Consider the following 24,248-nt stretch of genomic DNA (forward strand, 5'->3'; position numbering starts at 1 on the left):
TACTGTAACTTCTCCATGTTTAGATATAGAAATACGTCCCATTGTTTTACAATTGCCTAAAATATTCAGTACAGGAACATGCTGTACAGGTTTGTAGCCCAGGAGCAACAGGCTACACCATTATACCTATAGCCTAGGTGTGTAGAAGGTCATACCATCTAAGTTGATGTGAGTACATGCTATGATGTTCACACAAAGATGACCTCGCCTAACGACACATGACGCACGTCTCAAAACATATCTTCACCGTTGAGCAACTCAGGACTGTACTATAAGGGTTCAAAACAGTCAAAACAGTAAGCATGACACTCAGGGCCTGGCACGGTGGCTCACCCCTATAATTTCAACAGTTTGGAAGGTGGGTCACTTGAGCCCAGGAGTTCGAGACCAGCCTAGGCGACATGATGAAACACTATCTCTACAAAAAGTCCAAAAATTAGCCGCGCGTGGTGGTGTGTACCTGTAGTCCTTACCACTCAGGAGGCCTTCCAGCTGCTAAGGAGGCTGAAGTGGGAGGACGGCTTGAGCCCAGGAGGTCAAGGCTGCAGTGAGCCATGATTGCACCTCTGCACTCCAGCCTAGGTGACAGAGCAAGGCCCTGTATCAAAAAAAGGGAGAAAGAAAGAAAGAAAGAAAGAAAGAAAGAAAGAAAGAAAGAAAGAAAGAAAGAAAGAAAGAAAGAAAGAAAGAAAGAAGAGAGAGAGAGAGAGAGAGAGAGGGAGAGGGAGGGAGGGAGGGAGGAAGGAAGGAAGGAAGGAAGGAAGGAAGGAAGGAAGGAAGGAAGGAAGGAAGGAAGGAGGGAAGGAAGGGAAAAGAAAGAAAAAGAAAGAGAAAGAAAGAGAAAGGAGAAAGAAAAGAAAAGAAGGAAAGAAAAAGGAAGGAAGGAAGGAAGGAAGGAAAGAAAAAGAGAAAGAAAGAAAGAAAGAGAGAGATTTAAAAACCCAGACACTCAGCACCCCACGGCATAAAGCGTGATACGAAGTGACATTCAGGATATGTATTTTGGAAATGCTCTACCACTCTATGTACCAAAGTCTGGAAAGTTCCCAAAAGACAGGGACTGGTAAGCTTCACCAAGGCAGGGACTCACCTGCCATCATCACCATTGTCTATAAGCACGTGGGTGCTTATAGAAAAGACATACTGTGCAGAACATGGGGGCACGCACCTGTAATCTCAGCTACTCAGGAGGCTGAGGTGGGAGGATCCCTTGAGCCCAGGAGTTGAAGGTTACTGTGAGCTGTCATCTGCGCGAGTACACTCCAACCTGGACAGCAGAGCAAAACCTTGTCTCAAAAAGAAATCTTGTGCTCCATGGCCAGTTTGTACTGCTGCCCTGCCTGTAGCAGCCACAAGCCGAAGGCAAGTCTGAGAGGAATCAGTACTTCAACTTACTGACACAATGATTGGTCCAGAGTGTGGTCATGTGACACTCAATGACCCAATCACAGTCCTTGCCTTGCCTTTTAGAAACAGACTGGGAGGCATTTACTGAGCTCCTATTTTGAGGGACTTATAAGGTATCCTTCCAGCTTTGAAATCCACGAATCTATAAAAATAAATCCATTTTTAATTCCCCACTTGGGAGCAATGATTTGTTAAGCACTTATTGTATGCTAAGCAATATCCTCTATGCATCGTCTTTCAACAACCTTACAAGATAGATATTATTTCTGTTGCCATTTTTTAAGTGAGGAAAGATTTCCCAGAAGTTAAACAATTTGCTTAAGGTCAAACAGCTAGAAAGTGCTAAAGCTGGAAGTTTCAATTGCTCTGACTCTAGAGTTCAGAGTCTTAATTAATGGCGAAACTGACTCTCATTGACATAATTATGCTCTGAGCACATCACGAGTTCATTATAATTTCTTTGAAAACACCATTTTTAATGGCTGTAGCATTTTTTTGTCTTATGGATGTTGTATAATTTAAGTAACTCCCAGTTGTTGAATAATTAGGACATTCGCAATATTTGCCATTATAATCGGCATTTTGTTCTAAATCTAAGTCAGCAAACTGCAGCTTGTGGGCCAGATCCACTTTGCTGCCTGTTTTTTTGGAACACAGCCACGTGCATTTATTCCCATAGTGTCTGTAGTTGCTTTCAAGGCAAAGTGAAGTAGTTGCAACAGAAACCTTATGTCCCACAAAGCCTCAAATATTTACAATCTATTTACAGAAAAGGTTTGCCAATCTCTGTTCTTAATATTAATCTACAATGCTGATTCCATCCTTAGGATAAACATATAGAAAGAGAATCAAGGCCACAAGTGGTGGCTCATACCTGAAATCCCAGCACTTCAGGAGGCCCAGGTGGGCAGATCGCTTGAGCCCAGGATCCTCGGCAACATGGCTAAACCCCATCTCTACACACACACACACACACAAATATATACATATATATACACACACACACACAAATATATATATATACAAATATATATATATTTGTGTGTGTGTGTGTATATATATATACAAAAATTAGCTGGTATGCACTGTTGTCCCAGCTAGTTGGAAGGCCAAGATGGTAGTATGGCTTGAGCCTGGGATATGGAGGTCGCAGTGAGCCTAGATTGTGCCACTGCACTCCAGCCTGAGCAACACAGCCAGACTCTGTCTCAAAAAAAAAAAAAAAAAAAATAGAGAACCAGCCAGGTACAGTGGTGCATACCATAGTTCCAGCTACCCTGGAGGCTGAGGCAGAAAGATCTCTTGAGCCCAGGAGTCTAAATCCAGCCTGGGCAACATAGCAAGACCCCTATCTCTTAAAAATAAATAAATTAATTAAAAATTTTAAAGTAAGACCAGGTGCAGTGGTTCATGCCTATAATCCCAGCACTTTGGGAGGCCAAGGTGGGCGGATCACTTGAGGCCAGCCTGGGCAACATAGTGAGACCCTGTCTCCACAAAAAATATATATACAACTATTTTAAGATAATAAAAGTTTTAAAATATTAAATTCTTAAAATTGAGACAGGGTCTTTCTCTGTCATCCAGGCTGGAGTGCAATAGTGCAAACATGGCTCACTGCAACCTTGACTTCCTGGGTTCAAATGATCCACCTGCCTCAGCTTCATGAGTAGTTGGGATCACAAGTAAACACCACCACATTGGGCTAATTAAAAAAAATTATTTTGTAGAGATAGAGTACCACTATGTTGCCCAGGCTGGTCTTGAACTCCTGGGTTCAAGTAATCCTCCCGCCTTGGCCTCCCAAAGTGCTAGGATTACAGGCACGAGTCACTGCACCTGGCCTTACATTTTTTTAAAACAGAATCAACTCAAATTACTTTTCAGAAAGTTGATTTCAAACAACATTGCCACCAACAGTTTGTTTAAAGATTTCATTTCCCAGGCCTTCCACCTTGGCCAGCCCCGGCTGACATTATGCAAATAGAAATTGAGGTATTCCGCTGTTTTAGGGGCCTCTGGGGATACAGCAGTGACCGAAATACATAAGTCGTTACCCTCATAGGGCTTGTAATATATGAAAGGGGTGCAGAGATACAATAAACTGCTTGCCAAGTAAATATGTCATTTATCAGATGGCAATTGGTGCTGTGAAGAAAATCAGAGTGGTTGATCTTCCACTCAAGAAGGTGGAGTGGGGTGCTAGTTTACATAAGGAGTTCACCATCTGTCACTGATATGATGACATTTGAGCAGAGAACTGAAGGAAGGGCATCCCAGGTGGACAATAAAGCAAATACAATGAACATGATATTTTCAAAATTCAACAGGGAAAATCATTACTTTATCTCCATAGTAGAGTGGTGCTGGGGTGTATTGAGATAACTTCGTCCAGCAGGTAAATCCAAAGGTATTTCTGTTTGACTCTGAAGCCCCTGGCACCTGCCGCTGCTTCGCTTCGAGATCAGGGTTTGCTGAAGCTAACACTAAAATTAGTTTTCTTTTCCTAAATAAACAGCAGCTGGCAGCACATTTGCGGGTGGAGAGCAACTCGAATAAGCAGGGTAACAAAGAAGAAGAAAAAATTGAGGCTCTCACATTTGCTAAGGAAGGAAAGGTGCATATCAGTAACTCAGTTGGGTGATATGTTCAAGCCCCCTGGGTGACGGTGTCTTCTGAAACCGTAACAAGTTAGAAACCTCGCTGTCATCAGAAATATTTTCCTTTCCCTCCTCCTCCTTCTTCATTCAATCACCAGATCCTGTAATATCTCCCTCAGAATGAGCACATGAGGCTGGGCACAGCGACTCATGCTTGTAATACCAGCACTTTGGGAGGCCAAGGCAGGCATTAGGGCCAGGAGTTCCAGACCAGCCTGGGCAACATGGTGAAACCACATCTCTACGAAAAAGAAATATATACAAAAATTAGCTTAGCTGGTCATGGTGGCACACACCTGTAGTCTCAGCTGCTTGGGAGGCTGAGGTGGGAGGATCACCTGAGCCTGGGGAGGTCGAAACTGCAGTGAGCCATGATTGCACGACTGCATTCCAGCCTGGGCAACAGAGCAAGACTCTGATTTTAAAAAAATTTTTTTTTTTTTTTTTTTTTTTTTTTTTTGCTGGGCATGGTGGTGCACACCTGTAGTCCCAGCTACTCAGGAGGCTGAGATGGGAGGATCACTTGAGCCCAGGAGTTTGAGGCTATGGTGAGTTATGATTGTGCCACTGCACTTCAGCCTGGGTGACAGAGCAAAACCTTGTCTCAAAAATAAAATAAAATAAAATGCCAACATGATCATGTCACACTCTTGTATTAATAATGTCTATTTCCAGCTAAAACTCTCATCTTTGGCTTAAATAGACACTCACAACCTTAGCTCCTTTTCCATCCTTCATTCCTGCCACATCTACCCCAGATGTGCTCTGCTCCTGCCACACTCACCTCAAATGTAACTGTGATAGCCAGCATCCAAGACGACCATCAGGGATTATCATCTGGCAGTGATGCCCCTGTCTGGTCCCTTTCCACGCTGGATGGAGCTAAGCTAGCTGCAAGATATTGCAAAAGTGGCAACATATGGCTTCCAAGCATAGATCGTTAAAGATGTTGTGTCTTTCTCCTTGCTCTCTCTTGAGCTGCTATCTTGGGGAAGTCAGCCATCCTGCTGTGAGGACGCTGAAGCAACACTGTGGGGATATCAGTGTGGTGAGAAACTGAAGCCCCCAGCCAACAGCCATGCGAGTGAACTGCCTTGGAAGCCTGAGGTCCATCTCCTTCCGCACTAGGCTATTGGCCAATGCCCCTGTTTGTGTCTTGCTGTTTCACTTGGACTGTGACTAGGATTCAGGGGGCAAAAATCACCAATTATGGTGAATTCAGGTTTTAGTTGATGCAGCTCTCATCAGCAAGGGCTTTTGCCTTTTGTAATGAAAATACCCACCTGGCATGGTGGCTCACACCAGCACTTTGGGAGGCCGAGGGAGGTGTATCACTTGAGCCCAGGAGTTCAAAACCAGCCTGGGAACATGGTGAAATCCTGTCTCTACAAAAAACAAACAAACAAAAATTAGCCAGGCACGGTGGTGTACACCTGTAGTCCCAGGTACTAGGGAGGCTGAGGTGGCAGGATTGCTTGAGCCCAGGAGGCAGAGGCTGCAGTGGGTCATGAGCATGCCACTGCACCCCAGCCTGGGAGACTGAGCAAGACAGTGTCTTAAAAAAAGAAAAGAAAAGAAAAGAAAAAAGAAAAAAAGAGGGAGGGAGGGAGGGGGAGAAAGAGAGAGAGAGAGAAAGAAAAAGAAAGAAAGAAAGAAAGAAAGAAAGAAAGAAAGAAAGAAAGAAAGAAAGAAAGAAAGAAAGAAAGAAAGAAAGAAAGAAAGAGAGAGAGAGAGAAAAGAAAAGAAAAGAAAAGAAAAGAAAAGAAAAGAAAGCAAGCAGGGAGGGAGGGAGGGAAAGAAAGGAAGGAAGGAAGGAAAGAAAGAAGGAAGGAAAGAAGGAAAGAAGGAAAGAAGGAAGGAAGGAAGGAAGGAAGGAAGGAAGGAAGGAAGGAAGGAAGGAAGGAAGGAAGGAGAGACATTACCCAAAGCCTGAGTTGACCTGGTGATTCTACCACCCCTGCAATCCTGATTGTATAATGCAACCCAAATTGGTCATGAATTATTCTCGCATAATTTGAAATCATCTACCACAAGGAGAACAAACACAAAAATTGCATAATCTCACAGTTTTCTGATAAGAACAGAGGGTTTACCAGTGGCAATGAGGGCTTGGTGCTTGCCCTTGAAACTGGAGCTCTCATCTGGAATTTCCATAATGGCCCCAGAGTCAACAGCCAGGTTCGTGCCTGAGGGAGTTCAAGGACCACAGTGGCTGCTCTGTGAAATGACAACCCCTGGCTTTTGGGAGGTTTAGAAATGACTTGAGCTCTTCATACATAACTAAAAACATCCATGGCATTTGAGCCTCATCCAATCTCTCAACTTTGTCATTCCCTGGGGATTTAGGGTGCACCATTGGCTGGGGAACCAGCTGGGTAAAGAGAGAGGCAGTGCACCTGAGACTGTACCTGAGCCAGGGCACCTGAGACAGGGAATCCGAGACAGTACTCTCTGTACTTCTGTATCCTCCTCTATAAAATGATTCTAATAATAGCATCTACCTCTGTAGGAGAAAAAATTATTCAATGACACATGTTAAAGTATAGTAAGGCAGACTATTCAGGATCATTGTGATAGGTGTAGGGAATATAATAATGACATTTTGCAATGGGAGAGAGATTGGGCTCAGTCTCAAATGCCTGGCCGGCTAAGTGGCTGACTGGGAGGTTGGGTGAGGGGCTGGCTGGGAGGCTGGCCGAGTGGCCGTCTTGGAGGCTTGCCAGTAGGCTGGCTGGCCCGCTGAGGGGCTGGCTGGCTGGCTGAGAGGCTGGCTGAGACGCTAGCTGAGAGGCCGGCTGGCTCCATCTGGATTGGGTGAGGACGCTTTGGAGGAGGGAGCAGGAATCAGGAAGATACCCTTACCACCTGCTATCCCCCAGAGCTGGGAGCACCTGGCACTGAGGGTGGGAGGGGTCAGTAACCGGGCAGAGCCTACGGCACCTGACTCCCTCCATGCACCCTGGGACACCAGGAGCACCTTCCCTACGAGCGCTCACCATGGCCCTACCGTGGTGGACTGCCGGCTGCCAGCAGGAGTGCACTGGCACTGGACTCGCTCACGACCACACCCCGTCTGCAGAGGCCACTGGGGACCCTCTCCCGCTGCCACCATCGCCGCCTCCCAGGCCTTCCCTCACAAAGCTGGGATTCCAGTTTCTGGCGCTGACATCACGGGGGACAGGGAGGGGCACCAAGGCTACCCTTCCTAGGCCAGCAGCCTGCTGGACCCCACGAGGGGCCAAGTGCAGGGACCGGAGAGGGGCTGCAGAGCCTGGAAGAACCGACAAGGCTCCATCCAGCATCAGGGACAAAGGACGACCTCCCAGATGTTTCACTCTACTTAAAAACTAACAATAGAATGAGTGCACTGGGAGTCCAGTCCCCTCCGGTACCTGGCATACCCATGTAACAAACACATACATGGACCCCCTGCATCTAAAATCATATCAAATCTGATAAAGAAATACATGACAACATTAACGGTTGGGCACAGTGGCTCATGCCTGTAATCTCAGCATTTTTGGAGGCTGAGGCTGGAGGATAGCTTGAGCCCAGAAGTTTGAGACCAGCCTGGCCAATACAGTGAGACCCCCCATCCCTAAAATAAAAACAAAACAAAACAACAACAACAACAACAACAAAATCTCCAAGACTCCAAAAAAGTGTATCTAGTTAATTACCATTTGGGAACAGAAAGGAAAACAAAAAATATATTTGTACGTGTTTGTAAATGCCTAAACTATCTCCCTAGAGGGTACAAGAAACTGGCTACTTGTGGTAGCTCTGGGTGGGGAGCTAGAGGGCCGAGTGAAGGGAAAACTGTAACTGCATGTAGTGCTTGTCTTTTACATTTTGCACTCTATCCTCGTTTCATCTCTACCTCTGTCTATGTGCAGCTTAAAAAACATAAAAGTAATTTCCAGCGACCAGCCTGGGCAACATGGTGAAACCCCACCTCTAAAAGAAAAAAAAAGAAAAGAAAAGAAAAGAAAGAAAAAAAGAAAAGTAATTGCTGAATATAAATAAAATAATGGCTAAAGAAACAAATGGGGAAAATGGAGAGAAATCTCCTGTGCAGATTTTGAAATCATTTATGTAGATACTTCAAGGACGGAGAGCTTAACTCCCTACTCCTTAAGTGTGGGTTGCCTGTAGTGACATCCTTCCAAAGAGTGCAGTATGGAAGTGGTGGTGGAAGAGGGTGGGGGTGGGCTTTACAGTAGATAATACCTGAAAAACACTGTCTCAGACAGATGATCAAAGTTAACATCTACATTAAGCCATGTGGATCGTACGTAGTGTGCACTCTTTATATGATGTGATGAGACAGACACTTCTGTGGTCATAAGAAAAATATCAGACAAATTCAACTGAGGGGTATTCTACAGAATATCTGATTCGTACTCCTCAAAACTGTCAAGGTCATTAAAAAAAAAAAAAAAAAAAAAAAAAAAGGAGGCTGGACACAGTGGCTCACACCTGTAATCCCAGGGCTTTAGGAGCCCAAGTGGGGAGAATGGCTTGAGCCCAGGAGCTGGAGACTAGCCTGGGCAACATAGTGAGATACTGTCTCTACAAAACATTTTTTAAATAGCTGAATGTGGTGGTGCATGGCTATAGTCTGAGCTACTCAGATCCTGGAACACAAGTTAAAACACATTAAAAACAATGGAGGCCAGGCGCGGTGGCTCACGTCTGTAATCCCAGCACTTTGGGAGGCCGAGGCAGGCGGATCATGAGGTCAGGAGATCGAGACCATCCTGGCTAACATGGTGAAACCCTGTATCTACTAAAAATACAAAAAAAAAAAAAAATTAGCTAGGTGTGGTGGTGTGCGCCTGTGTCCCAGCTGCTGGAGAGGCTGAGGTAAGAGAATGGAGTGAACCCAGGAGGCAGAGCTTGCAGTGAGCCGAGATCGCGCCACTGCACTCCAGCCTGGGTGACAGAGCAAGACTACGTCTCAAAAAAATAAAAAATAAATAAATAAATAAAAACTATAGAAATCTGAATAAAGTAGGGACTTCAGTTAATAGTCACGTATCAATCTTGGTTCATTAATTGTGAGAAATGTACCATATTGATGTAGGATGTTAATAGCAGGGGAAACTGGGTGTAGGCCACATGAAAACTCTCTATCTTATCCTCAAAGGTTTCCTGTAGCTCCAAAACTGTTCTAAAACAGAAAATTATGTGTGTGGGTAAGTAATGTCCTGGCTCAAAATAAAAGCTATTTTGATTGTGGTTAAGGGTAAGGTCACTGGATGGGAACCTGGTTTCCGATTATTTCCTATGTGAGCTGGACCACATGACACAACCTTTCCGAGCCTGTTTTCTCATCCATAAAATGGGGATATAAGACTAGAGCTTAGGTCCCAGGGCTGTGGCAAGAACAATTGCCTAGAGGCAGCCTAAATTTCCATTGATAGGAGGTGGGTTAAATAAATGTTGACATATCTGTGCAGTAATTACTTATCTCTATATGTAGATATATAGAAAATTATATTTATAGAAGGTATATTATTATTATTATTATTTGAGATGGAGTTTCCTTCTGTCGCCCAGGCGTGATCTCAGCTCACTGCAAGCTCCACGTCCCGGGTTCACGCCATTCTCCTGCCTCAGCCTCCCGAGTAGCTGGGACTACAGGTGCCCACCACTATACCCAGCTCATTTTTTGTATTTTTAGTAGAGACGGGGTTTCACCGTGTTAGCCAGGATGGTCTCGATCTCCTGACCTCATGATCCGCCCGTCTTGGCCTCCCAAAGTGCTGGGATTACAGGCGTGAGCCACTGCGCCCAGCCTATAGAAGGTATATTATTAAGTGAAAAAGCAGGGTGGAAGCTAGACATAGTGGTTCATGCCCATAACCCCAGAATTTTGGGAGGCTGAGGCAGAAGGTTCGTTTAAGTCTAGTTTAAGACCATCCTGGGCAACATAGCAAAACACCCATCTCTACAAAAAATAACAAAAGGAAAAATTAGCCAGGTGTGGTGGCCCTGCTCGCAGTCCTGGCTACCCAGGAGTCTAAGGAAGGAGGATTGCTAAGCCCAGGAGTTCAAGGTTACAGTGAGCCATGCTCATGACACTGCACTCCAGCATGGGGGACAGAGTGAGCCACTGTCTCAAAAACAAAACAAGATGCCAGGTAAGCCACCATTTGGGTTGAAAAACCAAGAATATATGTGTATATGTTTGTAAATGCATCATACATCTCAGGACAAGGGCAGGGAAATTTTTACTGATTACCCCTTTTTTTAGTCCATAGACGTATTACTAATACATGCTCAAATTTTTAAAAATGATCTTTAAGTCTGTGGCACAGAGGAAGTGTCAGGAAATGATGGCTATTTCTGTTGTGAGACAATTCCTCCCTCTTTCTTTCCTCACTAGAGGCCACCTCGCAGCCCCCAGTCCCAGCCTGCAGATCCGGCAAGGGATGGGTGGAACCCAGTTGTTCCACATACGGAAGATGGAATGTGATGGAAGCAAGTAGTGACTGTTCAGTGACCCTACAGAAAAGACCCAGAACTTCCTGCTGGCCTTATCTGGCACCTGGCACCTGGCCCTGACTTGGATCTGCATCCGGAGCCAGGGAGACCTCAGTTTTTCTTCCAGGAGCAGAGGAACGAGCCAGGTTCCTGAAGGAGACTTCCGCTCCCAGAAGAGGAACAATTTTACAGGAGTAGAAATTGGATAATTCTTCAGGAAACAAGTCTCTTAAATGTCCTGTTTGAAGGAATAGAAGACGACCATTTAGGAGGATGTCTTTGTTCTTAGGAGGTACCTAGAAAAGCAGCTGGGATTGAGGTAGGCTAAAAGATGTCTCCCGAAGATTTCAGACCCTAATCTAAAAAAAAAAAAAAAGTGTGAACATTACTACGTAGTGAAGAATTACTTTACTCACAGAGAGGTCTATCCCTTTGCCCCCAGCTCCTGGGGGGTGATCTCTAAGCCCCTGAGATGGCCTTCATGACAGGACATCTTTATTTACCTGGAGCCTTGGGTGACATCAGATAATTTAGCAATGTGATTTATGGTGGAGCTTTGTGAATTCGCCAACAAATTTATGGTAATTTGTTGCAGCAGTCACAAGAAACAAATACAGGAATGCAGTTTCAAAAAGTCTGTAATTAACCCTCATATGCCTCAGAGAGAAGTAGGAAGCAGCAAGTCTGGTAAAATGTGAACAATTAGTGAACTTACGTAAAAGGAATGTGGTTGTCTATTCTACTGTTCTTGCAGATTTTTGTTGGTCTGAAAATTTTCAAAATAAAAGATGGAGGAAGGAATAAAAATACTCATTTGAAACATTGCATTATAGGCCAGGTATGCTGGCTCATGCCTGTAATCGACATTTTGGGAGGCTGAGGCAAGAGGATCACTTGAGGCCAGGAGTTTGAGACTAGCCTGGCCAGCATGGCAAAACCCTGTCTCTACTAAACATGCAAAAATTATCTGGGTGTGATGGTGCACAACTGTAATCCCAGCTACTCAGGAAGCTGAGGCAGGAGAATCTCTTGAACCCAGGAGGTGGAGGTTGCAGTGAGCTGTGATCACACTACTGCACTCCAGCCTGGGTGACAGAGTGAGACCCTGTCTCTAATAAAAATAAAAATAAAATAAAATGAAACAAAACAGCATGGAAAAGTCCAGCACCTTCAAATATTGCTGGACTATTAGTGCCAAGCCCAATGCAGTCACAAGTAGGGTTTGAACATTTAAATGCATCCTTTGCTGATTGGACAGAATGTAACCTTTAAAAATTGTTTTCCTTCTTATACAAATAGCAGGGTTCCTTCTTCGTCACTGAAGAATAAGATGGCATGCTTCAGAACACAGCATCAATGCCCATGCCAGGTAGCTTCACTTTGTGGTTCCTGGGTGATAGGATTTGGCTCTGTGTTCCCAGCCAAATCTCACGTTGAATTGTAATCCCTAGAGTTGGAAGTGGGGTCTAGTGGGTGGTGATTGGATCATGGGGGTGGTTGCTAATGGTTTATCACCATCCCTCTAGTGGTGTCTTGTGACAGAGTTCTCCTGAGATTTGCTTATTAAAAGCGTGTAGCACTTCCCCTATACATCTCTTCTCCTCCTTCTCCTGCCATGCAGATGTGCCTGCTTCCCCTTTGCCTTCTGCCATGATTGTAAGTTTCCTGAGGCCTCCCCAGCCATGCGTCCTGTACAGCCTGTGGAACTGTGAGCCCATTAAACCTCCTTTCATTATAAATTACCCTGTCTCAGGTATGTCTTTATAGCAGTGTGAGAACAGACGAATACACTGGCTTGTTTCTTGTGCTCAAAGGCCAAGTGTCATGGATATTACAAAGTCACATGTTGATCATAAACTTACATGATGTGCTCCCTGGAAACTAAGCTAGAAACTCACCAAGGAGGCTTTGGCGGAGTGGGTTGGAGGTTGGGGGATGAAAGGAACTGATGAGAGACAGGGAGAATAGGAGACCTGGTTTCTTGCACCCTGCCCCCTATCATGTTTCTGCTGGTGCTGAGGTTAACTGCACCGCCTCTGGGAGTGATTTACTCAGGCTGTGATTCTGACCCCAGCTCTGACTACTTGGTAATTGGCAAATTATTTGACATCTTTGCGCCTGAGTTTCCTCATCTGTAAAATGGAAGCAATAATAAGTGCTGTAATTAAAAAAAAAAAAAGAAATAAAGATAGAGTTTTGCTATGTTGCTCAAAGATTTCAGACCCTAATCTAAAAAGGTTGGTCTCAAATTCCTGGGCTCAAGCAATCCTCCTGCCTTGGCCTCCCAAAGTGCTGGGATTATAGGCATCAGCCACCATGCCCAACTGAGTACTCTAATATTTACTGCTGCATAACAAATTTACCCAAAATATAGCAATCTAAAACAACAAATAAGAATTTATTATCTCTCACAGCTTCTGTAGGTCAGGAATTCAGGAGCAGCTTAGCTTAGAGTTTCTGGCTCAGAAACTCAGGGTGTCCCATGAGTTTACACTTAAGATGCCGCAGCAGCTGCAGTCATATGAAGGCTTGACGGGGGCTGGAGGACCTGCTTTCAAGGTGGCCCAAACACATGGCTGTTCCTCAATTCCTCTACACACTGGCAACTCCACAGGGTTAACTGTGAATCCTTAGAACATGACAGCTGGTTTCTCCCAGAATGGGTAACTCAAGAGAGAGAAAAAGGAAGGAAGAAGCAGCAGTGTCTTTTGTGACCTAGTCTTGGAAATCACAGGCCATCATTTCTCTGTTTTCCTTTTTTTGAGACAAGGTCCCGCTCTATAGCCCAGGCTGGAGTGCAGTGGCACAATCACAGCTCACTGTAGCCTCAACCTCCTGAGGGCCCAAGAGATCCTCCTGCCTTAACCTCCTGAGTAGCTGGGACCACAGATGTGTGCCACCATGCCCAGTTAATTTTTAATATTTTGTAGAGGTGGGGTCTTACTATATTGCTCAGGCTGACATACCATTATTTCTACAATATCTTATTGGTTGCACAGATTGGTCCTATTCACAGGGCATACACAAGAAGGTGAATACCAGGAGGGGAGGATCATTGAGAATCCTTTTGAAGGCTGACTACCACAAGCACCTAACTCAAAGGGTTGCCGTGGGGATTAAATGCATTAGTATATGGAAAGAATCCTAGACCAACGCTTATATACAGTAAATGTTTATAAGTGTTAGTTTTTGTTATTATTGGCCCAGAGGGTAGTAGTTTCACTATAGATACTGTCATTTTTACGGTAATAATCTTTCCATCTTCATTTGTTTGTTTTTGTCTGGTTACAGATTAAAATCAGCAATTTTTTTCCCGTCTTCAATCTCAAAATCACCTATGGATTTTTAAGTTGAATATTGTCTTTTAAAACAATTTTAAATGGTTTTGAACTTATGAAAATAATAATGCTTGTTCAAAAACTAGACAGAAATATGTATAACATGGCCAGGCACAGTGGCTCATGCTTGTAATCCCAGCACTTTGGAATCACTTGAGGTCAGGAATTTGAGACCCAACTGGGCAACATTGCAAAACCCCATCTCTACTAAAAATACAAAAGTTAGCCAGGCGTGGTGGCACGTGCCTGCAATCTCAGCTATTCAGGAGGCTGAGGCAGGAGAATCGCTTGAACATGGGAGGTGGAGGTTACAGTGAACTGAGATCGTGCCACCGCACTCCAGCCTGGGCAACAGATCAAAACTCCATCTCAAAGAAAAGAAAAAAGAAATATGTGTAATATATGCTTGTGGCCAGGCGCAGTGACTCACGCCTGTAATCCCAGCACTTTGGGAGGCCTAGGTGGGCGGATCACAAGGTCAGGAGATCGAGACCATCCTGGCTAACATGGTGAAACCCCATCTCTATTAAAAATTCAAAAAATGAGCCGGGCATGGTGGCAGGCACCTGTAATGCCAGCCACTCAGGAGGCTGAGGCAGGAGAATGGCCTGAACCCGAGAGGCGGAGCTTGCAGTGAGCCGAGATCACCCCACTGCATTCCAGCCTGGGCAACAGAGCAAGACTCCATCTCAAAAAAAAAAAAAAGAAAAAAGAAAAAAAAAATGCTTGTTTTCAATAACACAGAAACAATCAGAATAAAAAGTAACACCCTTCTTCATACCTCTCTCGTGCTTCTCTTCCCAGAGGTAACCACTTTTAAGTTTATATTCTTCTGACCACTTTGTCTTAACTTAAAATACATGCTGTACTGATATTAAATACATGGGATTATTGTGTTTATATGGGTCAGTGATTTAAGAATTGGTCGATCAGTTTATCTTGAAAATTATCCATATTATAACAAGCATTTACGTGACAGCCCCAAGCCCCACCTTACTCCTGCTGGCATGACCATTGCGAAATATTTTTTTTTTTAGAGAGTAGGGGGATGTTTTCATATTTTGGGATATTATGTGTGATGGAATAATGGAATTGTGATACAGCTGGATCTCCAAATAGGTTGGTTGACTTCATTTCACATCTAAAATGCAATATTGGAGAAAGGGTGTTAGCTCTGAAGTGGAGACTGATCTGGATTTGAATGTTGGTTCTGATGCTTCCTAATGAGGTGAGTTTAGGCGAGTTTTTCTTTGTTTGCCTGTCTGTATCTCTCAGTTTCCATATGGGCAAAGCCACCTCGTGGAGATGTTAAATGAGGTCGTGCATGATGTCAGCTGTGAAGTCGACTCCTAGCCTGAGGTGCTTAGTCCAGGTTAGCTCCTTTTCCTTGGTCCAGGTTAGCTTCTTTTCTCTGGTCCAGGTTAGCTCCTTTTCTCTGGTCCAGGTTAGCTCCCTTCCCTTGGTCGAGGTTAGCTCCCTTCCCTTGGTCCAGGTTAGCTCCTTTTCTCTGGTCCAGGTTAGCTCCCTTCCCTTGGTCAAGGTTAGCTCCCTTCCCTTGGTCCAGGTTAGCTCCCTTTCCTTGGTCCAGGTTAGCTCCTTTTCTTTGGTCCAGGTTAGCTCTTTTTTTTTTTGGTCCAGATTAGCTCCTTTTCTTTGATCCAGGTTAGCTCCCTTCCCTTGGTCCAGGTTAGCTCCCTTCCCTTGGTCCAGGTTATCTCCCTTTCCTTGGTCCAGGTCAGCTCCCTTCCCTTGGTCCAGGTTAGCTCCCTTTCCTTGGTTCAGGTTAGCTCCCTTTCCTTGGTTCAGGTTAGCTCCCTTTCCTTGGTCCAGGTTAGCACCTTTTCTTTTTTTTTTTTTTTTTTGAGACGGAGTCTCGCTCTGTCCCCCAGAGCTTGCAGTGAGCCGAGATTGTGCCACTGCACTCCAGGCTGGGTTAGCACCTTTTCTTTGGCCTAGGTTGCCTCCCTTTTCTTAGTTTTGGTTAGCACCTTTTCTTTGGTCTAGGTTAACACCCTTTTCTGCACCTGACTTCTGGAAAGACTGTGGGACTGTCCACAAGGGGGCGCAGGTACAAAAGGATTGCAGCCGGGAAGCAGAGCACTGTCCCTGCCGTAGAGGCTAAGGGGCCACCTTTGTATTCATCGCAAGCGTCTCTGCTGTGTGCAAACACCATCCTCTCAGGTGAGAGCACAATAAAATGATCTCAGTTATGAGTGCTCCAGGGGTTGGCCACAGCTCTGTTCTCCCTCTGGGGAGCCTGCCTTCTAGTTGCTGTGCAATTTTCAGTCCTTCTCTTCCCAAAGGTGCTGAGTGACCAGGGGCTTTAGTGTTTATCAACTTTAAAGTAGATGACGTCATACTGCCAGTGTTTCTCAACCAGGTTAGCTGAAGAAATTTGGACAGAATCAAACACAATGTAACGTGCTTATGAAACCGACCCAATAGACCATAGACAGGTTTCTTTTTTTTTTTTTAAACATGGAAATCGATCCTTCTGGTTTTTTTATTTTTGGTTTTTGTTTTGTTTTGTTTTGTTTTTGTCTCATTCTGTTACCCAGGCTGGAGTGTGCGGGCATGATCTTGGCTCATTGCAACCCCCACCTCCCAGGTTCAAGCCATTCTCTTGTCTCAGCCTCCCAAGTAGCTGGGATTATAGGTGTGCACCACCATGCCCAGCTAATTTCTGTATTTTGGATAGAGACGGGTTTCACCATGTTGGCCAGGCTGGTCTTGAACTCCTGACTTCAAGTGATCCACCCACCTCAGCCTCCCAAAGTGCTGGGATTACAGGCATGAGCCACCATCCTTGGCCGCTTCTGGTCTTAAAGCTTGAAACTTACATTTGTTTTATCTGAGTTCCTTCCTCAGAAAACATCTTCAGGCCTCTCAAAAAATAAATAAATAAATAAATAAATAAATAAATAAATAACTATCAAAGAATTGAAACTCCCCAGATCACCACATCAGAACAATGAGATATGGGACCCCTCATTTATCATGATTGCTTCCTTGCCCCTTCCTGTTTTCTTATACATTGTTACATTTCTTCCCTGCTATGTAAACCCCTAGATTTAGTCAGTCAGGGAGATGGATTTGAGCCTGAGCTCCCATCTCCTTGGTTACAGCACCTGATTAAAGCCTTCTTCCTTGGCAATAATCATTGTCTCAGTCATTGGCTTTCTGTGTGGGGAGCAACAGGACCAAGACTGAACCCCTGGTGTTTTGGTAACACTTACACTTTTAAAATTATTTTTAAAAATCAGTTATTGTTACATTCCAGGTCTTACCTCATTCAATGCTCAGAACCACCCTATGAGATAGGTACTGTCATTATTATTATTTTGAGACAGGTTCTCATTCTGATGCCCTGGCTGGAGTGCAGTGGTGCAATCTCAGCTCACTGCAGCCTTGACCCTCAGGGTTCAAGTAATCCTTTCATCTCAGCCTCCAGAGTAGCTGGGACCACAGGTGCATGCCACTACACCCAGCTAAATTTTGTATTTTTTGTAGGAATGGGGTCACGCTGTGCCAGGAATTTATTCCTTCCAGTGGGTTCTTGGTCTCGCTGACTTCAAGAATGAAGCTGCGGACCCTCGCAGTGAGTGTTACAGTTCTTAAAGATGGTGTGCCCGGAGTTTGTTCCTTCAGATGTTCAGATGTGTCCAGAGTTTCTTCCTTCCAGTGGGTTCGTGGTCTCACTGACTTCAGGAGTGAAACCACAGACCTTTGCAGTGAGTATTAGAGCTCTTAAAGTTGGCGTGTCCAGAGTTATTTGTTCCTCCTGGAGGGCTCATGGTCTCGTTGACTTCAGGAATGAAGCCACAGACCCTCACGGTGAGTGTTACAGCTCATAAAGATAATGCAGACCCATAGGTGAGCAGCAGCAAGATTTATTGTGAAGAGCGAAAGAACAAAGCTTCCACAGCGTGGAAGGGGACCTGAGCAGGTTGCTGCTGCTGGCTGGAGTAGTCAGCTTTTATTCCCTTATTTGTCCCCACCCACGTCCTGCTGATTGGCCCATTTTACAGAGTGCTGATTGATTCATTTACCATCCTTTAGCTAGACACAGAGCACTGATTGTTGCATTCTTACAGAGTGCTGATTGGTGCATTTACAATCCTTTAGCTAGACACAGACTGCTGATTGGTGTGTTTTTACAGAGTGCTGATTGGTGCATTTACAATCCTCTAGCTAGACAGAAAAGTTCTCCAAGTCCCCACTCGACCCAAGAAGTCCAACTGGCTTCACCTCTCAACATGATGCTGCTCAGGCTGGTCTTGAACTCCTGTACTCAAGTGATCCACTGGCCTCAGGCTCCCAAAGTGCTGGGATTACAGGTGTGAGCCACCACACACAGCTGGTACCATCGTTAGCCCCATTTGATGAGTGAAAAAAATAGGGACAACAGAGAGGGCTGACAACTTTCCCAACATCACACAGCCAGGAAATGCTGGAGACAAGTTTCAAAGTCTTTTCTATCCAAACTCTACAGCTTGCAGGTCTTAACCACTGCACATGCAGACTTTCTGCTCAAGATAAAGACAACTGGACTTGGAATTAAAACACATGGTTGAATCACTGTTCTTTACCACTGAGTAAACTAAGAAAGTGCCCTGGTTTTATCTATTTCTTGATAAAAAACTGAAGTCTGGGGAGAGTATGAATCTTTTTGTTTTGTTTTAGAGACAGGGTCTCGCTCTATTGCATAGGCTGGAGTGCAGTGGTGTGACCATAGCTCGCTGCAGCCTCTAACTCCTGGGCTCAAGTGATCTGAGTTGCTGGGGCTACAGGCATATGCCACCATGCCTGGCTAATGTATTTGTTTTAGAGATGAGGTCTCACTGTGTTGCCCAGACTGGTCTCAAACTTCTGGCCTTAAGCAATCCTCTCACCTCAGCCTCCCAAGTTGTTGGGATTATAGATGCAATCCACTATGTCTGGGAAAAGTATGAATCTTAACTCCACTAAGAGCACTCTCACAGAGTTGTTTGTCATATGTGATAGTGGGTGTGAAAGTGCTTGGCAAACTGTAAAACAAGGTACACCCATGTTAAGGGTGTGTTGACAAGTTGAAGCTGATAATCACGATGGCCAGGAAACAGTCAGGGACTATAGGGTTCTCGTCAAATTTGGGGGTTACTTTATTTTTTTCTTCTTTCTCACTTTTAGCCCCAGGGACCATATTCATTTAACAGATATTGAATACCTACTATGTGCCAGGCACCATCTTAGGCAATGGAGATTCAACAACAGAGAACAGAACAGAGCAAAGTCCCTGCCATCTGGGAGTCCACATTCTAGCAGAGGGAGGAAGACAAGATACACACGCATCTATAATGTGTCAGGCAGGGACGAGTGCTTTGGAAAATAATAAAGCAGAAGCCAGGTGTGGCGGCTCACGCCTGTCATCGTAGCACTTTGGGAAACCGAGGTGGGAAGATCACTTGAGGGCAGGAGTTCAAGACCGGTCTAGGCAACATAATGAGACCCTGTCTCTACTAAAAATTTTTAGAAGTTAACCAGGCATAGTGGTGCACATCTGTAGTCTCAGCTACTCAGGAGGCTGAGGCAGGAGAATCACATGAGGCCAGGAGGTCAAGGTTGCAGTGAGCTAGGATTGTGCCACCACACTCCAGTGTGGGCAATTTCAGGGGTCCCTGAAGTCCCCTCCTTTTCCAGAATACCTAATAATTATTCCACCCCCTAATTAAAAGAAACACCAAATTAAATTAGAAACCCAAACTCTGTTTGTGTGACTCGTTCTCACGAGCCCGCATCCACTTCTAAGTGTGGAATTTTGCTTTCCAATAAAAACTTCGTGCTTTCCACTTCATTCTGACTCACTTGTGAATTCTTTCTTGTGATGATGTCAAGAATCTGGGGACCAGCTGTGGCTGGGGTCTCATTGGCATCTGGAAACCCTCCTGAGCTCCTGTGACGCCAGGATTTGCTGACAGAGCAAATGTAAGGAGAGGTATCAGAATTTCTCTAAGATTTCTGAGCTGAACAACCATCTGGAAGGTTGGAGCTGCTGTATTTGGGTGGGGAACGTTGGGGAAACCAGTCCCACACCACCCAGTGGGTACGCTGAGTCTGGTGGAGACAAAGGAGTTAGAAAGAGAGAGAATAAGCATTTAAAAGGTGGGTCCAGGGGACTGGAGTACTGGAGGCTTGCTCACAGCCCACAGCTCTTGGCCTCCGCCCAATTTATTGGTTTATAAGCTCTTTGTTCTTAGGGAAGATGGGAGGAGGAGGAAGGGATGAGGAAAAGGATTAATCAGTGAAGGAGAACTCGTGAGTCATTCGATAAAATGTGTAGCGGTGGCGGTTTCTCTGAATTTCCCTGAGCAAAGGCGTATGTCTAAACCACTTAAGATCTTTAACTTATCAGGACTGAAACGGGTGGGAGCAGATTTCAGGAGGAGCCAACATGTTTGATTATACTCCACTGCTTCAAGGGAGTGTTATCTCCCTGAGCAACCTGTGGAATTCCACTGAGCGGTTATGCTCTCGGGGCATAAAGACATGAAGGCAACGAGCCTTTTCTTCTCAGAGGCCGACCACGGCTTCCCACGGGTGTCTCACACAGGGGAGACCAACTCAACTGGCATCCCAGAAACTCTTTCCCACATGTTCCCCTTTTTTGTCTTTATTATTTTTTTTTATTATTAATAACTGTCATTGCTATCGTGGCTCATTCATGGTGTCTGGCTTCTCTCCCAAGGCACCATCTGCATCTGTAGACTAAAAACAAACAACATAAACAGACTCAAACCCAAATAAAATTTGCAATTGTTGATCCACCTATGGTTTTCATCCACTTTAAAGGATTGGTGTTAGAAAGCCATCAGCGGCTCCAGCAAGAATATCAGCTCCAGGCATCAGGGTGAGATGAGCCTGAGATGCCTCAAAAACTTGTGTTTTTGGTTTAGCAATATCTAATGTTAAATTATCTTCTTTTCCTTGTAGGTGACATCTAATTGTCTCCCACTGGTGTTCAGTGGCATTATAAGAGCTAGGAGTAAAACAAAAATCAGAAGTATTCCAATCACATTGCATTGGAATTCTATGCTCCAAGCTCATAATCCGATCTCCCATCCAAATGACTGTTTGACGGAGATGATTAATTTGATTTGCCAACTAATTTTTGATCTATTTGGCTTTGGGAATTCCAAAGCTTAGAAGAATTTTTCTGCCAACTATCCATAAAGCCCACAGTTTGAATAGAAGAGTGCAAAGCCACACCAGCAGCAGCAGCAGTAGCTGTGACAGCTATAAGACCCATCATCACAGCTATTAAAGTAAATATGAATCTATTTGATCTGTTAAGTATTCCTTTTAGTACTTCAGTGATAATATGTATGGAGGGACAGGCCTCCCAAGGTCTATTGAGGGAAACAGGTATCCAAACTCCTTCTCGGGCCCTAACCAGTAAAATGCTACTATCTTTATTAAAGGTAGAATTAATGCAGGGAAAAAGATGACAGTTGAGGCATGATATGGTTTGAGAGTCAGTTAGGATATTAATTTTTCCCACTGCCAACATAAAAGGAGGTTTAACACAACTCTGCAATGGGACTGTCTAATGAGAGGTCATGGCTACAACAAATTGAAGTTTTTTTACTATGGGTCTCTGTTTTATATTCTCCTTTCCAAATCCGAATTGGGGTTTGAACCACCATTAATTTCCACAATTCTGGATGTTCTAGACTTATAATTGGATCAGTCATTTTTGGGCTTGGAGGAGTCATACCGTTCTCCTCCCACTTAGTAGGGTAATTTGTTTCAATTCTTCTGTATAATTTTGGTGCATTATCTGGGTAGTTGTTTGCAAAATCTTCCCCCTGTCCAGTACAATTTACTGCAAAGCGTCCCCTAGGGGCCCAATCAATGACGACTCCATAGGAATTACTTTACTGTTGCAGTACAGCAGCGCTATTTGCAATACAATCTTCCCATGTTAGCACCTCTAGCTTTCCAGACCATTTAGTGGTCTGCCTAGGGCAGGGCTTCTTATTAGGTTTAAATTTATTAATCTGGCGATGTATCATAACATAGCCATGCTCAAGGTAAATAGTGTCCAAAGATTGAAATGTTCTTCCACTGATTGCATGAATAGAGGCTTTTGATCCATTATGTGCAGGGACATAAACCATCCAACTTTGTTTATCATACTTTAAACATCCCACTGCCAGCCCCAGGCAGATGGGAGGAAAGCGATCATCAATGGAAATATTCATGAACATTCCTTCCTCCTCTGGATGAGTAGGGCCTCGGTTATCTGTAGGTCCACGCATCCAGACACTATCTTTAACAGAAATCGCCACCAGAGGGTCTAACCATGTAACAGGCCTAATCAGTGGCGGGAATGGAATATAGGCCCAGTAAGTGTAATTTGGATCTGCCTCAGCTATGCGGAGACTTACTGTCAAGGAGATTACTGCCATCATAGCTACCATTAGATTACTGGTGGTCAGCGGCTTGTTCTGAGACCTCAGGTTCTCGTCTGCAATGTGAGCTAGTCTCTTCTTCTGCCCCTGGGTCGATGGAGTTGCTTGGTGAGTTTTACTGGTTTCCATCTGCTCAACCGAGATGTTCCTCTGAGCCATCTGATGAACCGGGGGTGCAGGGACGTTCCGAAATCTTTTGCTCTTCCTTGGATTCTGGCTCATGGCACAGCTTAAGGTGTCTTGTGGGTACCCAGACAGGAAGCTGATTCTCTCCTGGTGAGATACAAGCAAACCCCCGACCCCACAAAATGATTTTGCCCTTTTCCCAGGTTTTGGTTCTGACGTCCCTCCACCACACATGTTTTCCTTCATAAGCATTTATTTTTTGCCTTGTCAAATGCTGCTCTGCTGCCATTGTCATCTGAACTCTAGACAAATTCAAAAAATGTCAAGTGATAAGAGCCAATTGTAGCTGCATATGGGGAGTACAGTATTCTCTGGTTTCCCACTCCTGTCTTTTGTTTTTGTAATTGAGATTTTAAGGTTTCATTAGCCCGTTCAACAATGGCTTGGCCTGGAGAATTCTAGGGTATTCCAATACTGTGTTCAATGTGCCACTGTGGAAGGAACACTTGTAAAGATTTACTACAGTAGCCTGGGCCATTGTTTGTTTTAATCTTTTGTGGGATGCCATGACAGTGAAACAGGAAAGTAAATGTCTTTTAATGTGAGCAGCCGCCTCACCTGTTTGGCAAGTTGCCCATACAAAATGAGAAAAGGTGTCTATAGTGACATGGACGTATGAAAGTTTCCCAAACAAAGGTACGTGGGTGAAGTCTATTTGCCACAACATATTGGTGGTTAATCCCTGTGGATTAACACCAGTCTCTTCCTGTGGCAGTTGCAGTACCTGGCACTGAGGGCAATGTTGCACAATGTCCTTTGCCTGTCTCCAAGTGATTTGATATTTCTGTTTAAGTCCTGCTGCATTAACATGTGTTAGGTAGTGAAAATCTTGGGCATTAGTAAGCACGGTGGAAACTAGTAAATCAGCTTGATCGTTAGTCCTTACAAGAGGCCCGGGAATGTCAGTGTGTGCTCAAATGTGTGTAATATAGAAAGGAAAACAGCGATCACTCACTTCCTTTTGTAAAGAAGAAAACAGCTGATAGACTTGTTCATCCACAAGATATTTAATGAGTGCAGTTTTTATGTATTGAGCAGCTTAAACAATATAAGCTGAATCAAAGACAATATTTACAAGTTGCTTAAAGTCTTGTAACACACCTATAACTGCCTGTAATTCAACCTTCTGTGCCAATTGAAAGTCAGTTTGAATAATTCTGTTTTTAGGTCCTACGTAAGCTGTTTTTCCATTGCTAGAGCGATCTGTACACACAGTCACTGCTCCTTCCAATGGAGCACTATGGGTAATTTTTGGAAGGACCCATGTTGTTAGCTTTAAAAACTGAAAAATTTTGTTTTTTGGATAATGATTATCAAGCACTCCAATGAAACCAGCTAAATTTATTTGCCAGTTGGCCAAATTAACAAAGACTTGCCAAATCTGATTTTTATTCATTGGAATTATAATCTTATCTGGATCTGAGCCACAAAGTTTAACAACTCTAAGGCAAGCTTGCCCAATCAAGATTGCCATCTGATCCAAGTACACTGTGAGTGTTCTAACAGTATTGTGAGGCAGAAAAGACCATTCAACTAAGTCCTCACTCTGAACTATAACCCCTGTAGGAGAATGGAGAGTAGGGAACACAATGAACCGTAATGGTAAACTTGAGTCTATTCTATTATCCTGGGCCTGTTGTATTTTTTCTTCAATTATTTGTAATTCTTTTGTAGCCTCAAGAGTCAGTTCCCATTTACTGTTGAGAGCAGGGTCTCCT

At 44.3% G+C, this 24,248-nt stretch overlaps 1 long non-coding RNA gene across 1 annotated transcript in view; it reads right to left on the minus strand.

The window, feature by feature from the left end:
• LOC140711737 (uncharacterized) overlaps window positions 1-20,093 on the minus strand; it is a 36,420-nt gene extending 16,327 nt beyond the window's left edge. Inside the window, exon 1 of the long non-coding RNA XR_012093031.1 lies at window positions 19,739-20,093. This is a non-coding gene — a long non-coding RNA (uncharacterized lncRNA). The remainder of the gene's footprint in view (window positions 1-19,738) is intronic.
• Between the last annotated feature and the right edge of the window lie 4,155 nt (window positions 20,094-24,248).

This window comes from Chlorocebus sabaeus, chromosome 5 (assembly GCF_047675955.1).
Source record: "Chlorocebus sabaeus isolate Y175 chromosome 5, mChlSab1.0.hap1, whole genome shotgun sequence".
In the NCBI taxonomy this organism is placed as follows: domain Eukaryota; kingdom Metazoa; phylum Chordata; class Mammalia; order Primates; family Cercopithecidae; genus Chlorocebus; species Chlorocebus sabaeus.